Below are 20556 nucleotides of genomic sequence, written 5' to 3' on the forward strand. Positions count from 1 at the left end.
CAGTGTGTGCTGCAGTAAGGAAGGGAGCCCCTTTGGGGGTGTGTGGGTGGCCCAGGGCCACCATGTCAGGGGGTCTGCAGTTCACAAAGGGGGAACTGAAGTGCAGAAAGCACGTAACGGCAAAGAGCAGTGTCCTTGCTTTGGCATTTGTGGCACCCTAAATACTGGGCCAGCTGGCACGGGAGCAGAGGACAGGCAGGGAGGCTGGGGGGTTGGTGGCACAGGGTGACTTGCAGCATGCACATCTCTTTAAGAAGAAATGACCATTCAAGGCCAAGGGATAAGAAGTGTGGGACCGCTCCTTGTGCGCAGCACAGGGTGTCCCTCTAGTTGTAACGGGAGTTTGTTCTTTTGCGCTTGATTCTGCATCAGATAAAGCCTCTGCAGGTTTTATTGCGGTGCTAGTAGGTGAATTTATTTTTCAGTACCTATATTCTCAGATAAACCTAGGGTTAATGTCTCTGACGATCAGGATGCTATGGAGTTCTTTGCCTCACTGACTGTGCAATTAACCACACAAAACTAATTAAAATGCAAATAGCAATGAAGGCTGTACAGGTGAGGAAATACTGATGTGTGCCACTAGTAAGAGTGGACATATGAAGATTTTCTTGCTTTTCTTTCCTCTTTGCTCTTCTTTACTTTCTGTGTTTCCAAGGGCAATCAACCAGAAATGAGGTACTGAAAGATGTTTCACTTTGTTTCACTTCCGCTCCCCCCCCCCCAGCCTCTCATGTGCAAGTCCCTGGAATTGGTTCACAGCACTGCAGGTGACAGATTAAGTCTCTAGAATGTATAAACTACACTTATAAAAAATTATCTTCCCTGAGGAAATGAGGCTAATTCAGATTCTTTGAGTTTTAAGACTCAACTGAATGCACAAGCCCAGGTGTATTCATTATTTTTTAAAAACCCTTTTAATCTTCAGAAGGCAGCATGTTCAGTAATTGCTGTTTGATGCAAAAATATTCCTGCTTCTCCCTCATTAGAGCTTACCTTTCCCATTCGCAAAAACTCGGGGCTGTAAACCTAGCTCTCACTTGAACATGTTATTTGTGGAATAAATGAGAGGGGAGGGGAGCGGCCCGGGGCAGCCCCTCGCCTTGGTGGGCACAGGCAGGCGCGAGGTGGAGTGCGGTGTCCGGGCGCTGCAACGGCACCCAGAGGGTGCGGGTGGGCTCAGGGAATGGCAAAAACGAGGAAAAACAGCAAAAAGACTGTAATGAGCTGAAATTAGGCAAGATAGCAGGAGGCTGCCCAGGCACCTCCTGAGCATGTTTGGTGGTTTGAGCTGGAAGTCCTTTCCCCTTGTAGATGCTGGGACGCTTTGTTGATGAATTAGCTCAGTGCAGGGAGAGCTGACTCCTGGAGACCTCCACCAAGGTCAGCTCTGAAGCCAGGTCTTCCTGAGGCCTTGCAAAGCTTGGTCTTGGTGTCTGGCTTTCCAAAACTGTCAGATGGGGATGAGAACCATGTGAGGCTGTTCCCCTTGTTTAGCAAGCCCCCGTCAAGGTCCTGGATGAGTAAATCACTCCCATGCATTTATAAAGGTGTTGAAATGGCGTGGGGCTTGTCTCCATCTGGGCTGCAGTACCTGCCTGCCTGCGTACAAATGCTGTGGAAAGAATAACCTCCTTTTAATGCTGAAAATGGAACTTTATTGGAATAAAAAGTTGTCAGGAAAGTTATTATTCCTCACTGCGGCTTCACTCATTTCTCTGCTGCGTGACTGAAGAAGTGAGTCACGGGAGCTTCCCATGTAGCTTAGGCGGGAAAGCCTACGTGACGACATAAGATTATTTTTTTTTAAACTCTTTTCTCCTTCTGGTTTTCAGCAAGCAAAATGAAGGGTTTGTTTTGATGTGGGGTAGATGTGTCAGGCGCAGGTGGGGGGGCTTGTTTGCCCTCTAACATTTCTCACTGCATAGCAAATGCTGTCTTTTCCTGGGAGATGGTTCATGCCATCTGTTTTTTCGTGAGAATCACTCAAGCTACATAGAAGGAGAATTGCCTTGAGCAGTTTCCATTTGGAAGGAAGCTCCATCAGGCAGTAGAAACGTGGGTTTCTGAACTTCTTTGGAGTGTAATTATATTCAGGACCAACTGTGCTTAGTCCAGTAGCAGCACATGAATTTTTGTGTTAAAAGTCAGCTGAAACCCTTATTCTGTCATACAACAAGGCATGTAAACAACAAGAAACAACAAAAGATTTGATCTTGCTTTCTCCTTTTCCGAGATGACTGCTTGTGTAAAAAAAAAAAAAAAAAAAAAAAACCAAAAAAAACCCCCAAAACAAACCCCAACAACTATCGATGCCAGAGTATTGTGTAATCCCCAATTACCCTAGTCCATTTGTATTCTTTAAGTAGTTTATTGCCATTTATGGTAGACCTGGTGGTAGACTTTTGGTGTAAAGCAGGCCTGGTTTGCTTTATCTCACACAGATGAAATTGCAGCATAAATTGCAGCATAAATTGCAGGCCACTTTTCAAGGCCTTCCAGCCCCATCTTTCAGGGCAGTGTGTTTCCAGCAGCTGGGCAGGAGGACAGAGGCTGCAGAGTGGGACGTGCTCGAGGAGGAGCTGGCTGTACGGAGGCGTGGGAGACGGGCCTTGCTTGCCCATCCTTTCTGGCTTGCAACGTGGTTGTGTTTGTAGGAAAGCATCTGCTTTTCCTCCAGGCTCTGATGAGCTCTGGTGGAGGATGGCCGTGCTTCCAGGCAAGGCTGTGGTGCTTGTCCAAAAGCATCCCCTTGGGTAATCTGGATGAAGGCCCTGATCCAGCCTACCCTCTGTTTCTGAGATATTCTATTATCTTTCTCAAAGCAACAGTTAAAACAGTTGGTAATGGCACTGTGTCTGCATGTGGATTTTCCTCAAGCCCCCCTAGATGACAATTTGCTTTAGGGTGTCTTGTACATATTAGCTTGTTCTTAATATTCACCTTATGTAATCCATGAGTTAGGAAGAAATACATAATACAGCAATTATTCTGCCGTTATGGGGGTTCAGAGCCATGTAATGAAAAAGCTGTGAATCATGCAGCCATAAATTCTGTTAATCCACAATAAGTATTATTTTAAATATTTAAAAATAAAAATCTACCATATTATTCATATTAACTGTATCTTATATGTCATGATTTGGTGCTCCTGTATCTTCCTTCTCAGCAGCAAGTCATTACATTTTATTGTTTAGAATAGAAGGGAATAATAAAATAAAATATCCTTTTTCATAAATAACTGGATTGTATCATAAGACTATCATCAGACTTGTTTTATGGCTAACCTTACTGAAAGTCGCTGTTTCAAATGGTGGCATGAATTACAGCAGCACAAGAACAAAGTACGCTGAGGATGGAAAAAAATCATGGCATGTAAAATGTTTCTTGGAATTAATTTATTGATATTGTGCCATCTCTCAATGAAATAAAAATTAGATGTCTAAATAAAAAATAATTAAGCAAGGCATGCAAGTGATAGTGAAATCTTGATCTTATGTATTCATACTCATTTGTTAAAAAGCTGAAAGGGTCTGGAAAGTTTAACAAAGTTAGTTTATAGTGATGAACTTTAATAAAGTCTCAGCCTTTGCTGAGATTTTCCCTGTGAATAGTAGCTGAATGAGAATTTACCACCTGAAATAGATTTTTCCACCTGAAAAGTCACTTGTATGTAACATTCAGGGGGTTCTCTATGCTGAGAAGGCTTCTTCCAGGCTTTTGTTTCTGCATGTAAACTTTTTGAATGGATGATTCACAGAAATGGTGTCAGTAGCTCCAGTGTCAACCTTCCTCCCTTTGAATCTCTCTCTCCCATTCACTGCCCAGCGCCCTGGGCAGGGGTTGTCTCCCTGGCTGGGCTGTCTGCTTTCTGGGGCTTCTCGCATGGTCATGGTGAAAAGTAGACTTGGGGATCTGAGCATGACCCCGATTTCTTCCCATGGATTTAGTATCTCCAGCGTTTGACTCGGAGACCTGACTGCTCTGGTAGGGACTTTTCTGTGACACAGTACTAGCACGTGCTTCTGGATGGGCACTGAACCCAGCGCAATCATCTGCTCTCCCCAGTGAGCATGAACTCTTCAGGTTAATGGCAAATGCTTTACGTGAACTCAGCTGGTTTCCTGTGTGTACCTCCTCGGGGTTTGCAAATTACCTTTCTCTGATGGATTCCAACATGATGTACCACATCCAGGCTGACATTTTGATTATGTATTATTCACGTTGTTGAAGAAATTAACATTTGAAGCAGTCGAAGCTTTTCAGGATATTTTTCCCCAAATAACAATTTTGTCTTTTGAGCACCAGCCAGGTTCTCCATATGGCTAAAATGTACTAGAACAGAAAGACAATTAGCATGGCTTAATAAACTTCATGCATGGTTTGCTATTGCAATATCAGAAAGAAAACAAATATAGCCACTAGTTCTCCTTGGAATAACTCTGTTAAATTACTGTTGTTTGAAATGAGCTTTTTATGGCTTACGGCTGATATAATTTGCATTGTGATAGGTAAAGCACCCTTCTGTATGTTTAATGCCTTTGGATTTGACACAAGCCTGCTTGGGTCTTGCATAAATCTTCTCCCCTGGTGAGAGGGGAAAGGCAATAAATTGAGTTTTGGTATGGAGCAGAAAGCAATGGATCTGGGGGACATTGGGGCTCTATTCCAGACTCTACCATGCAGCACAAGTTTTGTTGATGGTATTTTGGCCTGCTTTCAGTCTTCGTCTATTTGCTTTTCTTGGTGAAATGCTATGCTTTGAGAGCTAGACCTAGCTGGCCACACAGACCAACTTTCACTGTATTTCACCAAATTGTGCGGTGTCCATAGGTACATTTGTGCTGAGGCATTTGATCTGTCAGCAGAGGATACTGCTGAGCACGCTGCCAATTGCTTCTGGTTTAGCATCTGAGGTTGGTATGTGTAGCACTGAGAAAAAAAGCAATCCAAATGTGTTTGAATTGTGTGACTTAAATGAGCTTTGCACAGTGAAGTCTGACACTTTAAATGCTCATGAAAGCTTGTGTTTTGTTTTTGGGCATGCATGATTTAGCGATGGACAACTCTGTGTGTGTGCATGTGATTTGCACGGCTCAGGGTATCATGTTGCATCATGGCCATGAAGGTACGGTGAGAGCCAGTGATAAACTGTGCTCTCAGGACATCAGTGACTCTCCGGGCATGGCCTGCCCATGGTGACAGTGTTCAGATCACCCTCTGGTAGGAAAACCAGTTCTGCCCACTACAGTTGGCTTCTTGGACGATGCTGAGTGCAGGGTTACACAGAAGGAGCTTCTAGTGGTGAGTCCCACCACAGAGCTGCTTGTGCTGGGTCTGGCGGTCCCAAACCACCGTTTAGCATTTGGCACTGAAGGAGGCTGAGCCTGGGCTTGTTTCCCCTCAAGGAATGGCAAATTGGTCAGTTCCTGAGCTGTTGCACTGAGCCCAGCCAAAAGTGGGACTGGAAAATATTCAGAAATTCTCCTTTGAAATGCCCCGGTCCAAGGGAGGTTTTAACATTGCCTTGTTTAACATGTCTCTATCGCCCTGTACAGATGTCTCCTTGTTACTGATGCAGCCCGTCTTGCAAGTTTTCATGAATGAGAGTGCCTATGAAAAATGTTTTTTACGGGGCACTGGTTTGGAAGCACTTGATGTTTTAATTAACTTTCAGGGGTTATGGTCGGAATGCTTTGCACAGCTATCCCGTAGTCTGATCTGAGTCTCTCTGGATTCAGAGCACATCCATCCTAATGCCTTCAGAGCACATGAGTGAGTTCAGATTACCAATGTGCATAGGATGAACGTTTCTATTACCCCATCATCATTATCATCACCGTTTTACTCCTTGCTAGCAGAGTGACAGCGTGGCTATAATTAGTATTGATTGTGCAAGACACCAGGAGTAATTGGGAAGGTGTTACATGAGGGGGGAAGGCTGTGAATTCCCTGCCTGAGTCTCTTACACTATTGTTGCTGGCAGTCTGTGGGTGCAATACTATTTGTGTTTATGTAAAAAAAGAAGGGTAAATGCTGTTAGAAAGCAGTCTTCCCTGGGAATACCTTTTCCTAGCACTCTGGGCTTAGGAGTTCACAGTTCAGCTCTGGCAAGATGCGAGTCTCTGGGCTGCCACCCATGCCATGAGCTTAGGAGGAGTATTTCTCTGCTGATTTCTGTTCTATAAAGAAAAATACTCCAGGTAGGAAAAAACTCAGTAAATACCATAAATAGGTCTGTAAGGTTTCTTACCTCACCATGGTGGATGCCTCTCCCAGGCTGGTTTTCTTGGGTAGGAGATCCACACCTTTTCCATGCTGTGCCTGCTCACATCCCTTACACCGTGAGATGTCTCATAGTTTTTCCCCGCAACATTTGTATTCCACTGTTTCATGCTGGATTTTGTGGATTCATTCCCACTGCCAGTGTTGATTAAGAGAAGTAACAAGAGCAAAATATTTTCTTTTCCTGCAGCACATTGTAACAAGTGGGCACACCAGGTCTACAGTGTCTGTGCTTAACCGCTTGCCCCTCTGCAGCTGACCCCACTCTCTTGGAAATACTGCTTTGGCACCAAAAAAGGGTGTGTTTGCCATATGGACAAACCTGTAGAGAGAGTACACTGCTCTCAAGCTCTGCCTCTGGGGCCTCAGCCTCAGTGAGTCCTTTAGGGATGTCAGTGCAGGGGGGGAAACAACCCTCTGGCTTTATGCAAAAGCAAAGGGGAGGCAGAGCTGTGGGTACAAGAGACCCAGCCAGTAACGCTTGCAGTGAGGGCAGTGTACCACTGCGGTCCTTGCAATAACGCTGGGGTGAAATCTGCCTTCACTGCCTCGGCATCATTCTGCAGAAGCTGTGGCATTGAATCAGCGCTGATACAAAACGGAGCAGAGCATGGTCGAGTGTGTGTCGACTGCCTGTGCGAGCCACAAAGCTGCTCAATTGAAAGTAGCCAAGATGAATGGCGTGCCCGAACACAGCGCATAAATAATCGTATGGGAAGCTTAGTGCTTCCATGCCAGTGTGTATAAATATTCATATTATTCTATGAATCTGTCATTATGTGCAAGTGCTTCATCTTTCAAACTTTACTCCTGCCAAAAGTCCTCACTCATGGAAACACTCTCACTGAAGGCAATTAGATGATTGACATGACCAAAGGGCTGTAGGAGCTCTTGTAACAGCCTGATTTACAGCAGTATTTTATTCGTAATTTCTGCACATGGGGAAACAAAACCCAAACACAAATTGCCTCAGCTGTTTTTGAGATACTTTCCCACTGTAGCGTTCTTACCACAAGGACTGAATGAAACCATAGAGCTTTTCCCCAGCTGCTAATTGTCTGTGTCCGCTTATTGTTATCAGCAATATTAGTGAGGTAATTGTTGGGGGCTGAATCAGCCCCTGTCTCCTGAGCTGCTGCTTTCCAGAGTCTCAGCCCAGACTTCTGGCATGGATCGTAGCCCACGGGAGTGTCTCCCCTGTTATATGTTATTGCAGCTGTTAGTGCAGGGCGAAGTAGCTGGAAAGGTGATAGGAGAGCAAAGCGTGCACTGAACTCGGGTATCTCTGGAGCATTTAGATAGTCAAGGATACTAAAGCTTTTATTGCTGAGGTTTTAGCATGGTTGTATGGGACCCAGCCGGTTCCTTGCAGTTAGAGCTGAGCACCTGAAGGGGAAGACGAAGATTTTGGGAAGAAACGCTTTCGTTCTTCTTTGTCAATGCTGCCTACTTGCCCCATGTCAGCCAGCGTGTCCTGTGCTGGTGGTGCCCATGGACCACAGCAGCCATGCACCTCTGGCTCAGCAGCACATCAGCTTTCACGGTGCAGCGCTGCTGCATTGTTTTGTGCAGAGTTGACCCGTCTGGGGCTGTGCATAGATCTGCTAGAGGTAACACAGCTTCCTCCTAACGCACCCTGTAGCAGGAGCAGCCCTGGTGTGGCATCAGTCCTGCAGTAAAGCTGCTGAATTAGATTCCAATCTTGCAAAATAGGTTAACAAGATTAACTGTACAGGCGTGTGCGGAGCATAATTGTCTCCCGTGCTGGGGCAAGAAGGGGACCTGCGCGTGGTACAAGCTGTGCTGCTCACATGCTGGCGTGACCACGCTGCTGCCAGCAATCCTGTGCCCTGCGCAGTACCAACCACAGCGGCTCGTTTGCCAGCCTGCTGGGGCCCGTGTGCCCTCCTGCTCTGGGGTAGGAGTGCTTCGTTAGCCATCCCCAGCTAAATGAGGTGCTCTGATGAAAGCAGATCCTCGCTAAGTCTGTGGTGGAAAGTAGAATAGATCTTGCTAGATTTTCATCCTGAACCCCTAAATACCTACTTTGCACACTTTCTGCAATAAGTTATCCTTGTCGGTGGGTGACACAATTAAGTTTAGTGGAAGCCTGTATTCAGGCCTAATCGAGGGTCTGCTCTGCCTGCAGAGGTGCAAACAGCCTCCCCTTTCAGTGGGCATCATCATCTACCTTCCAACCTCTGTCTGCCAGGGCCTTCAGCAACCGCCAGCTCAGGATTGCCCTTGAGGCCACCCAAGCTGGGGGTGCCTGAAGGTGCTGTAGCCTCTGCACAGCGCTCCTGGCGCGGTCCAGGATTGCCGTTCTGCAGAGCCAGGAGTTCATGCCATGCACTGATCGCATCCAGCCCCATTTGCCTCGGGAGCCAGCCAGGAGCACGTGGCGGAGTTTGGAACCGGCAGCTCGGGCTCCTGCCTTACTTCCCTGCTGTCAGCCTGTCTGGGGGCTCCTGTTTCAGAGGAAACACTTCGCTTGCCTTGGCAGGGCTGTAACTTGCAGGACAGCTCGGCAATGCTGGAGCAGCTGCAGCTCTTGCTCTTGCCTTGGCTCACATGGGCATTGGTGGGATTTTGGTGGTACACAGCTGCCTTGGCTCAGCAGTGGGGCATGGCGGGCCACTGGAAGCTATAATTGCAACATCTGTATTTTGTGCTTGGTGCCCTTGCCCTTTGTATGCAAGTTAACTATGGCCAGCCAGCTTTCTCTTCTCTTTCAACCCTGCTAGGTAGAAATACAGGTGACTTTGGGCATCTTCTGTACTAAGTTCCTAACGTTCACAGCATTAAAGTGGATAGTGTTACCTACCATGGCAGGTTCAGAGAGCCCTGATGCTCACAGGAAGCTACCTAGGGGAAAATGAACAGAAAATGCAGAAACATCTATTCCAACTGAATTATAATCTCCGTTATATTTTTTTACACAGAAAGATGAATATTACTGAATTTACTTTTGCCCTTTTGGAGTCCTGATTCCTGCTTTAATTGATTAGCCATGGACAGTGACTAATAAGATTGGTTTAAATTGTTTTTTACAAAAGGAAAAGAGTTAACCATGACAAACCCAAGTTTCCTTCTGAGACGCCAATTAAATTCCCACCTTAGAAAAACTGAATGGTACCAATCTGTAGTTTCCACAAAACTCTCTTTTTTTTCCCCAAGATTATTTTTAAGCAGTTATTAGCAGTGCTGAAACATGGCAAGTTGCATCCTGCTTGAGCTGTAAGAGCTCTCAGACTCTTAGGAGGCTGTGGAGGAGAGAAACTGCTTGTGTGAAAGATGTTTGGAGGAAGGTGAACCACCTGCCTGTGCTCCTAGGGGAAAGCCGAGACCTTTCCACAGCTGCAGGGGAGAGGGAGTCCCTGGGGCACCAGTCATCTGTCCCACCGGTTGTGGTGGAACTGTTGTGCCCCTGCTCTGTGAAGAGGTGGTTGTGTTTTCGGCTCTCTGGGGGACCTCAAGGGCCTCAGAAGGGTTGGTTGATCTTAATAACCCTTTCTGGGTACGCTCATCTAGGTCCTGACTTGTCTTGCTGGGATGTGGAGGAGAAACTACTCAATGCGATTAGCCTTTTGTCTTCTCTTTGTAGGGCCTGAACCCAGTCACTGTGTGACTTTGAGGGAGCACCTTATGGCTGGGACTGTCAGGCCAGGGTACGTGGTGGGATCCACAGGCAGGACCCCACTGGGATCCACAGGCAGGACGTGGCCTGGACAGGGCACCAGGCTGGCAGCCCTTCTTGGAGGACACGTACCATGGCTAGGAGAGGGCAGGGAGGATGGCAAATGCAGCCTAGAGGAGGCACAACCAAGCTTACAGAGCAGGTGAGAGAACTGGCTCCTCGTGTCCTCTCCTTGCAGCCAGCCTGACAAGGCGGGGGAATGCAGAGGTAGAGCACAAGCGCACTTAACAACAAAAAATCTCACTTTTATATATCCAGCAGATTGTAATAGCTGTAATCCTTAAATATGCATTTAATCAAACTGCATGTGAAATTTCATCTTTATTGTTTGCTGGGTGAGCAAGACAGACGGCTCTTACACTGCAGCTTTATGTTTCAGTGCACTTTGTTCTTTCAGAAAACAGCAAAACGTGCTGGACTGCAAAATGTCTTTTTGCTATCAAAACTGATTCCAATCATGCATACAATCACCCACCACTATTGACAAGCTTGTTTTGTTTGCATTTCCATATTCTTTTACACTTTCTCTTCTTCGACAAAAAACAAGCTCGCTAGAACTTTGAAATAGCAGAGGTTGATGGTGCCTACAGCTTCTGTTCAGTTAAGACTGCAGAGGAAAGGTTTGCATGTTCCAGCAAGTGGCTTCTCCTGGTGTGGCTGATGGATCCTGAGGCTGTGGACGATGCTGTCCTCCAGATCTGTCCATGCCTAGTGAGGGGGCAAGGACCAGACTTTTTGGTCTCTTGTAGAGGAATGCTGTCTCCTGCTGGCATCAGTGCTTGAGTAGACATCTGCCTGCAGTCCTGGGTATGGCATTTTGAATAGGACCTTGTCCAGCCATATTCCAAATTACAGCATAGGAGCTTGAGTGGGTGTTACTGCCCACCGGCTGAGATGTAGCAGCTGACCATCTGTGTGCTCCTAGCTAACTACAAATTCCCTCTTTGCTGAGTCTATATAAACCTGGAGTTGTAAACAGAGACACTGCAATAAATTACAGGCTGATACCAGAGAGAGAAGGGATCAACACTTTCCCATGTGGCTTTCACACTCACACGCCTCATCTGTACTGTTTCTACACCTTCTCATGCTTAAATACTGGCGTTGAGTGTAGAGGAGCGTGGATCAATATGAATACGAATGCTAGTGCCAATTAAAACTCCCATTGGAGAGAAAGGGTGTTGGCGGTTTTCCCAAAAGTATCCTTCTCTCTGTTTTCATGGCTGTATAGGGCTGCTAATTTCCCCATGATGAGTCACTGAAAGCATTTATAGAGGTAAGACAGGGATTTCATGCCCTAAATATAGCCTCATGTCAGCCCACACGGAGCAACCACAGGAGCTGGTTGCTGAGCTAGTAAATACAACTCGGAGCTGGTCCCAGCTCCTACTGACTCATGGGGTTTGCAGAGAGGGAAACGGGGAGTTACAAAGCAGGAAAAGAGTTGGCAAGTGTAGGCTGGGACCACAAGACCTGAGATCACAACATGGTGAGATAAATCACAAGTGCAGATGAATGTCAGCTGAAAAAGAGCGTAGCGACTGCGGGAAGAAATGGGCAGAGAAGGGTGCCGCTTTTGTGAAGCAGCTGTGGCAGTGCTGGGCTGGTCTCAAAGAGCTGCTGACCTGTTGGGATGTTCCAGGTGTTTTTATGGCTCCCTTTCATGACTGTTAAACCTCCCGACCCAGCTTTCAGGCTGTTGTGCTTTCTGCAGATGCTCTTCCACCTCTGCTGTGAACGTCAGGTCACCCCTTGGGTAGGGCTTGGGAGTTGCTGGGTCCCTCTGTGCCTTCTCCGCAGGCTCACCTTGCAGAGTCTGCCTGGACCACTGGGTCCAGGGAACCCCCGTGTGCCTACAGTGCTTCTGGCAGCTGTGCGTGGACAGGCAGCCGGGAGCTTCAGGCAGGGCAGGCCCAAACCCTCCCCACTGCAGCCAAGTTCCTGAGCTCTGAAAGCAGATGCAGCCTGTGCCTGTGGCCTGGGCTTTCTGCTGCTTGGATGGGTCCTGGGCTGCCTCCTTGGGCATCTCTGTTGCCTCCCAAATGTGCTACTAGTTAAAGCTCTAGTTATAGATATTAATAACTGTGGGGGAAAGGTTTACAAAAAATCAAAATGAACCTACAGATGTAGAATGTGAATCTAAGATGCTTCTTGTATGGCGACTGAACATGGGACGCTCTCTCCTCGATTGATATGTAAATGCCACTTGGCTAATTGGCTTTCTCAGCTGTCTGCAAAAAGTCCATGTATAATTTATAAAGGACTGGATACGTCTGCCCTGAGAACATAATAGCTAATAACATTGAATATTCATGAATTCTACCAGCTAATAGGGAGGTAAGTCCCCATAAGTAGTTTTGACATATGGGAGTGAACCACCACAATCTGTTTTTATTTGAACTAAAATATTCTATGGCACTTTGGGTCTTCAGAAAACATTTAGTTCTCTTTTAATCCAGAACATTTAAAGACTCTTTAGATACCAGCTTGAAGTGGCCTGTAACAATTAAAAGACATACCGTGGGTGTGTAGTGGGTGCCCTAGACACAGATATATCTTGCCAAGGCGTAAAACATTACAGATTTTCCTGGCAGAGCTGGGTATATCTGTATCTTCCTCCATCAGGTTTGCAGCTCCATTTTATTGAAGCATACTAGAAAATGGATGCTTTGGGAGGAATAAACAAAGTGGGTTACTGAAATGGTTTCAATTATGCAGAATAACATTTACTTAAAGTTGAGATCTTAAGTTCTGGTGTGCAGAATTGATGCTGAAAATATACAGGAAACTGCAAGCATGCTAGTTAGGAATGAACTCAACCTTTTCAGGCTATGGGTTTGGAAAACTCATGTTTGAATCTACACCATTGCTTATACTTACATTTTAAGTTAAAATCCAGAAGTTGGAGGGAGTGATATCAGCTGGTCTGTAACTACAGTGAGTGCTGTAACATTAACAAGGCTGTTAGGTTTTGAGACTGCAAATTTTGGAGCATCTACAATTTCCTTAGGACTAGAGGCTGCTCCTTAACTCAAAGATGGAGTCTTTGGCCAGCCCAGCAGCCGTTTCTGCGTCTGCTGAAGTCAATAGGGAAGCATTTGATGCAGGTCATGAGAAGCTAAATCCAGCACAGACCACAAATGGAGTGGCCAATAAAGAAGGGAATGGAGATCTGAGAACAGCATAAAGACCATGTTTATCTCTAGCAAATCAGCAGTATTTCAGAAAGAGGGGGTTTCCTGCATGCCCAGACTTTATGTATATCTGCTCTGCCTCTAGTTGATCTGGTGCTCAGTACCTTGGGATACTACATTCATGCCATGGATGAGAACCTGGCAACATTTTTGCCTTGATTCTGGAATGTGGAAAAGGGAAGATTGATATTTGGGTGAGTTTTGTAATTCAAAATAGCCTCAGCTGGCTTTTCCTCCATCTTCCTTGCCTCTTACATTAATCCTGCTCAAAGTAGATTTCTGTCACTTGCAATGAGGCAAGTTTCTGGGGATGGAGTCTCTGCTGGTGGATCTCAACTTGACTGACAGCTTTCTCACCTTTCTGCAGTAGGAAAAGGATGACTGTGGTTTACCTCCAATGCGGTTCACCCTGTTTCACACTCCTGTAAAACACAGGGAAGAGCTGAAGTGTGGAGGGAGGCTCTGTTTTATGTGCCCTTCAGCCAGCACCCCTGTTTGTATGATATGATGAATTAATGCAGGTTGGTTGTATGAGCTGGTTCTGGAACAGAAGGTTGAAGCTGCTTTGTTAAAGAAAAAACTTATCAGAGATTTATATGGCAATAAAACATTGCACTGCTACTAAAACACACTGCATTTTGAGAGGAGAGCTTTAACAGCCTGTGTAGTACAGTGAAGCTCTTCATTTGATGTGCTTCTGAAGATGCTTGTGACATTTAAACACTGTAAAAGTGTATCAGGTGGCTTGAGGAATGATCATGAATTACCTAAGAAAAAGTCTATTTCATGAATGTCAAGATTTGGTAGGCAAGACCCCTTGCAATGCACAGTTCTGCATGATTGCGATGGAGAGTAGGTGTCTGAAATGAACAGCTTTGAAGACCTTACTCTTGCATTTGAATAGCGTGAAATGTCCTCCTAGGCTATCTGCTTCCTCACAACAGGCTCCCTCCCCTGATCCTGGGTGAGGAGGCTTTAAGTACCTCAGTCCCATCCGAGCTGAGGTGTTTCACACCTCAGAATTCTGAACTCAGCCTGAAACATGACCAAATATCAGATGAAGGGCACGGGAACCAATGCAGGACCCCAGGTGATAGAGGAATGAAGTCTCCTGGGACTTAATATGCAGTATGTATTATGCTTGCTTTTATTGGAGGGAGAAAAACAGACATGTGAAATAGGAACTGAATCTGAAACGAGTATCATCAGCTATCCAATTTTCTTTAAGAAGGAGAAAACCCCCTCAAAATGTGTAGAAAACAAGCCAGCAGCAGCCTCCTCTCTGTGCGTTAATGGAAAATTGTTTGTTATCACTTGCAAGTGCATGCTGTACCAATAAATCCTAGCAGAAAGAGCAAAATGGAAGAAACTCAGAAAAAATATATTAGCTAAGTCGAATCAATCAGTGTCATCAGCTACAAGAACAAGTTTTGTCCTGATGGAGAGCACTGCTCCACAAGTTGATTGGAAGGACAAGGTTTGGTGAGGGCTGGGTATCTTCTAAGGAGAATTGGCAAGTGGACGTGACAACGCACTATATGGGCAGCCGTTCTCTGGGTCTCCTTGACAGCAGTAGGTGGTTTTATCCATTCTGTCACCTCCTGGTGACTCAGTTACTGCCTTCCAAAGAGAGAGGATTTTTCCCAAGATCATACTAGCTGTCTTTTTTTTTGGATGCAGAGTATTGGTCTCCTCTGTTTTCCAACAGTTCCCAGGCTGTGAGTAGGGTATGGCGGTGTCTTTGGTAAGAGCTTTGATGTCACCAGAGCAGTCTGGTATTTAACTGACATCTGCACAATGTTTACTAGAGGATTTTGGGGTCAAGCTCAGGCTGCAATGCTTCCTTGTGATGTCCCCCATCTCAATAGGCTTAAAAGAAACTTGCAGCAGCCTCAGATTTCTTGTAGCTGTATGCCTAGCAGGGCTTCCAGGGCTTTATCAAAGGGCTTCCATACAGTTATTTAGGTGCCCTAAGTGCTTAGCTTGTCGGAGCCGTGGGAGTCTTGATCGCAGGCTGTGGGAACCAAAGCCTATGTGTAGTCTGTCTCCCCCAGAGCTTCAGCCCACTGAGCACCGAGCCGCGGGAAGTGTTGTTCCAGGAACTCGCACTTCATTGCAAGTGCCAAAGTTGTCTGTGGCTTCAGATGATATCTTTCGGACTGAGAGCTTACAGTCTAGCAAAAGTACACGTGGCTTTCTGGGCTTTATCCTAAGTCGGTACAGCTAACTTAACAAAAAGTGTCTGGCTTCATTACATCCCTGAGCTCTGTAACTCTTGAGTGTCTTGCAGGGCTGTGTGAGAAGGAATTTTAAAAGTCCCATCGGTTCACAAGCAGTGATCTGTACTTGTAAGCAGGCTGCTACACTGCAGGGCAAGAGCAGCTTGACCTGAAGGAACTTCGTATGAGTGCAGCAGATTAATCTCTTTGTTCTGAACAATGGCCAGTCAGGACTGTACCGAAAATGTCTTCAGTGAGGCGTGGCCAGAGGGTATCGGAGCATTAAGAAGGGCTAGTATTTCTGATAAGATCAGTGAAATGCTCTTTTAGGCTTAGTGGAGTTAAAGCAAAGCGCAGAAATGAAGGGGGCAGGTCAGCCAAGGCTGTATAACAGGGTTTTGCCGTGACTTGAGTAGCCCTGCTAAACTCTAAAGCTGTTTGGTAGGTCTCTACCTAGGTCTTTACTCTGCAAAGGATAGCTTGTGCATGCTTGAGTGTTCATGAGAAGTCTGGGCACTAGAGGTTTCACACCCCAGATCCAACACCTGGAGAATGTGGAACTTTTCGTGTCCCATTATATCTCCACCTTGCACGGGACCTTTTAGCTCAAGGTTGCAGTTAGCCCTGAGGCGCTCAGATATCTGCTAATCACAAAGCAAAGGCAGCGTCTTGTAGAGGGGCATGCATCTGTGTTTCTGCGAAGCACCAGGGGCTGGTGCTGTAACAGGGACAGTGTGGGCGGGAACCAAACCTGATGTCCTAGAACATGGCTCTCAGGCCTCAGATTTAGCGAAACACAAACACGTTGTTTATTGTGAGCAAGCTGGTACTCTCACCTCAGGGAAGTGTTTATGCAAACACTGAGGTCGTCCTGGGCTCTGTAAGACCCTGTGCAAAGCAGATCTATAAATGCTTCCTACAGCTGGAGATATTCATCATTAACAGTGCTTTACCTGTAACCTGTTTTGTGGATGGTTTAAAAAATAGGGAGTAGTGACTTACTGTCAAGTAATTTCCCAGTTTTCAGTACTTTTATGGCTTATGAGATTTCTGTGCCTTTCTCAGTGACATTCAGAATTCTAGGCTCTAACTTTCAAACTTCATGTGAAGATTTTTTCTGATTTTTCCTGAAGTTATGAAGGATTATTGTGAGAGACTCTTGGAACCAGCAAGAAGACTTTCCTTCATTACTTACTGACTGGCTATTACTTATCTTGTTTATTTCAGTGACTTCTACATCATTTAGGCAAAAGAAAAACAAATACAACTGCTCTCCTAACTTTGTGAACCAGGATTGAGATTTAGGATTGCAAAAACAACAGGGGCTCTGGGAAAGTGTAGAATGCTTAAAAATAACAAACACTTAAGTTCAGCCAGAGAAAAGTAAATATTGATTTGATATCATATTTGTTAGTGGAGCAGACTTGTGTCCCCTCCTCTTTCACACTTAAATAAACTGGCAAAGCCCAAGAAATTTGGAGTCAAGAAAGACAAACTCACTCTAAGGCAAGGAATCAGACAATGATTAATGAGTAAAAAGCTGGTTATGTGAAATCAAGCCAGTCTGAGCTTGCATTTTAAGGCACATGTTCTCTTGCAATCTCATGATCAAGAATTAGTTTATATCCAACTGCATAAGCCTGGGATTTTGATGAGAGAAAGAGGTGGGGTGAATGGGTACTTGTCATTTCTGGCTTTTAGACTATACCTTGGAACCAATTAATGGAGCAACAAGGTACTCCAGGGATGAGATCGGTCATCAGATGCGGGCATGGTTGGGAGGGGAAGGGAAGAGTTAGTTTCAACCCACCTTTGCTCCTGCCCTGAGGTAGATGCAAATGTAGTAAAGAGGCACACTAAGACCTGACCCATGATGAACCAAGAAGGCCCATGGGCCAGGTGAGCAGTCCTGCAGCCCACCCATCTCAGATCTGTTGTGGGGGACTGAGCCATAATTTGGGATAGAAATGTGTGGGGTTGTGCTGGGGAAGAAATCGTCAGGGGGACTAGAAGGAAAGGCAGATGGGTCAGCTTAGCCTTTGGACAATGGCAATACTAAGACTGGGTAGCAGGAATGACCTCTGGAGTGTCAGATCTTTCCTGACATGGACGAGTCCCTCCATCACTGACAGATACTCACCATCTGGAGAGGATAGGTATGTGTTCACTCAAGAGACTGATGATTTGGACAGCTCTTTATTTGATCAAGGCTGGTTTAAAAACCAAAACCCCTTTTTTGATAGCCTGTTCTCAGTCCCTCTTTCAAGCAATAGTCATTTCCCAGCTGGTCCCATCTTCCCTGGCACTAGCTGTTACCTTGTATAGTTTACTTCAAAAGAAGGAACAAGGTGATTCCTCACCAGTTAACTCAATACCTGCTTGGATCTCAGTTTTGGCAATCCAAAGCTTTTCCCAAGTGTTTTATTTGCAATGATTTCAAAGTTGGGTGGGTAAAGAACTCTTAAGTATTTTTGTGTTTGAATAAACCGAGAGGAAATTTTTGAAGGCTGATGTACAACCTGGTTTTGGGTTACTTAAAGGAAAAATAATCAGCAAGAATCATATATATGCCTCTGCCTTCCAGTGGTGAGAATTACCTGAGACTTGTAGTAATTTCTGCTATAGTTGTTAAAATTTTAGTAAATAACATGAAATTAGAAGCTGCTTTATGTTAATTTCTTGCTTTACATTTTGAAAACATGATGTATGTGAGGCTGTAGGTAAAACATGAAAGGAAATCACCTGCTGATTTGACACCTGACCTACATGGATTTCCCCTGACTGAGGGTATCCTCTACAAGGCTTAAAACTGTAATCTAAATTCATGCTAAAGCCATAGCACTAACCTGTGTGTACAGGACTACAGGTGACCTGAACATTTTTATTGCATTAGCTTTAATGGACTTTTCAAAGTTACCTTGAATTTAGTGCAGGAAAAAAATTGCCTGCTTGCCTTAGATTATCTGAAATCTATATGATGACTTTAACCAATTTAGAAATCATTTAGGCAGAACTGGCTGTAAAACAAGCTAGAAATGTTTCTGAGTCTAGGCAGACCCTAAAAGTCAATTTTATAGAAACATTTCTCAAAGCAGAAATGATCTACTCAGGAACAAACCCACAAAATTGCGCAAAACTTTTTTTGCTGATAGGAAAAAATGAAACTGTACATTAAACCAGTACTTTACTCTTCATTAATTCTGCTGCATGTTCATCCCTTCCCCTGTGACTGCTCCTCCCAGGGCTGGGCAGAGGCAGTTCCTCTCCCTCCGCCTTCATAGCTGAGCTCACTTTCCCACTTAGGGGTGCCACTGGGATCACGTGAAGTCTGTGAGACAGAACAGATAATTACGTAGGTATTTGCACACATCATCTCCCTCTACATTGTTTTCGCTATGCAAAAACTGGAGGAGGGTGTCTTGCACTACTTAGTGAAGTACATGACTTGGGGAACAAAGCTAAACAGCTCCTGCTTTCTACACTGTTTTCCTGTCCCCTGTTGTTAGCTGTGATGTGTGAGCTGTCACAGCTTTGTTACTTCTTGGTTTGGTTTTTCTTAATCAATTTGCTTTCCTTCTGGCTAATTAACCACGTCCGCCTCAGTGTTCTTCCAAAGAGATTATCTTCAGACTGCTCTTTGTTTGCTGTCACAAGGTCTCTGGGCTCTTGTGTCATGACAAGCGTGTGATGGTTGTCCTCATCCGTTTGGGGTGCAGGGTGTGCTACCGGGGCACTTCCATGCCATGCAAGTACATCTGCTGGCAGCGTGCCTGGAGGGTGGCTCTCTGCTGATAACATTGTGGTGTCCATCAAACTCGCATGAATTAGAAGGCTTTTTTTGTAAGATTTTATTAATGCTTCTTGGTGAAGTTGTTGGCCAAGGCTAGCACATTTCTTTTTTGTTTTCTCTGAGAGCAGAGGTAAGACCCGTGCAATGCTGAAAGGCCTTGAACAGTGTGAGCTCCGGTGAGAACAACACTCGGCTCTCGCTGACGCCCCGGGCTGCTGGCTTGCTTCAGCCCCGAAGCCTGAGCCCGCTCCCTGCTTGCAGGGTGCTGGTGGCCGAGGCTTTGTGTGAGAAAGAAGAGAAAATTAAATGAAGGACTCATGAATCTATTTATATGCTCAGATGAAGTAAAGCAGCTCGAATGGGAGAACCCAGCAAGCAGCGGACACAGGGGGTGTTCGCTGGAGGGATGCTGCAGCCCGGTGGTGTATTGTGCTCACTCAAATTAGTGACAGGAGACAAACTTGGTGTTGAACCTGTGTCCCGGGGTGCTTCGAGCCTTTAGACTTGCAGCATCTCGGCTGAAGTACGTGCTTGATTTTTGAGCCTAATGTTGTGTTTTAATTACCACTTTAGTTTGGGGTAAACACCTGTCTCTTAGCTGGACCAAAGATAAGAAGAGGGGAAAGCATTTTGTTCAGAAGTTTATTTTTCAGCCAGTCTAGTGCTGGCACAAAGACAGCGATGGAAACATGGGCTGGGATGTGGGGGCAAACCACTGGGGTAACTGTTCCAGCAGTGAGGAAAGCCAAGGTCTGCTGAAACCAATGCCAAAACCCAACACAGAGATGCTGCAGAGTCCCTCCTCCACCGCCTGCGTTGCTCGTTCCTGCCCCGTGACCCCCAGACTCCCCTCGGCACTGGCAGAGGTGTTGGTGAGGCTGTGCAGGGGGCAGGACTGGGCTAACAGTCTATGTGAAAATCAACCTGCAGTAAAAAACCAGTTTTGATCCAAATCAGTCCTTCGATACTGCTTTTCTCAGAGTGCAGGAGGGGAGGATGGAAGCAGAGAGCAACCAACTCTTTCCTTTAAGTGGTGCTTTATGTCAGCTTAAGCCACTCATGAAATTACAGTGTAAGCAAATAAATGTGGCTGTGTGTGGGAGCTGCCAGGTCTGCTGCCAGCACAGGAGAAGGACTGAGTAAATTCGCAAGAAATGTCATCTTTGAGAGGATTAGGGAGTCCTGTGGCAGCCTTTGCGGTGTGCTTCTAGTGCTCCAGTGAAGAAGCTGAAAATGCAAGGGCTGAAAATGCAACCTTTGATCCAGTATTAATGGCTTCACTTGCTGCTTGTGAAATGTCCAAGCGCCCCACTTGCTCGTGACACTGGCAAACAGCAGCATGTGGTTGATGGAGAACTCGAGGGCTCGAGG

Source organism: Mycteria americana, chromosome 10 (genome assembly GCF_035582795.1).
Source record: "Mycteria americana isolate JAX WOST 10 ecotype Jacksonville Zoo and Gardens chromosome 10, USCA_MyAme_1.0, whole genome shotgun sequence".
In the NCBI taxonomy this organism is placed as follows: Eukaryota; Metazoa; Chordata; class Aves; order Ciconiiformes; family Ciconiidae; genus Mycteria; species Mycteria americana.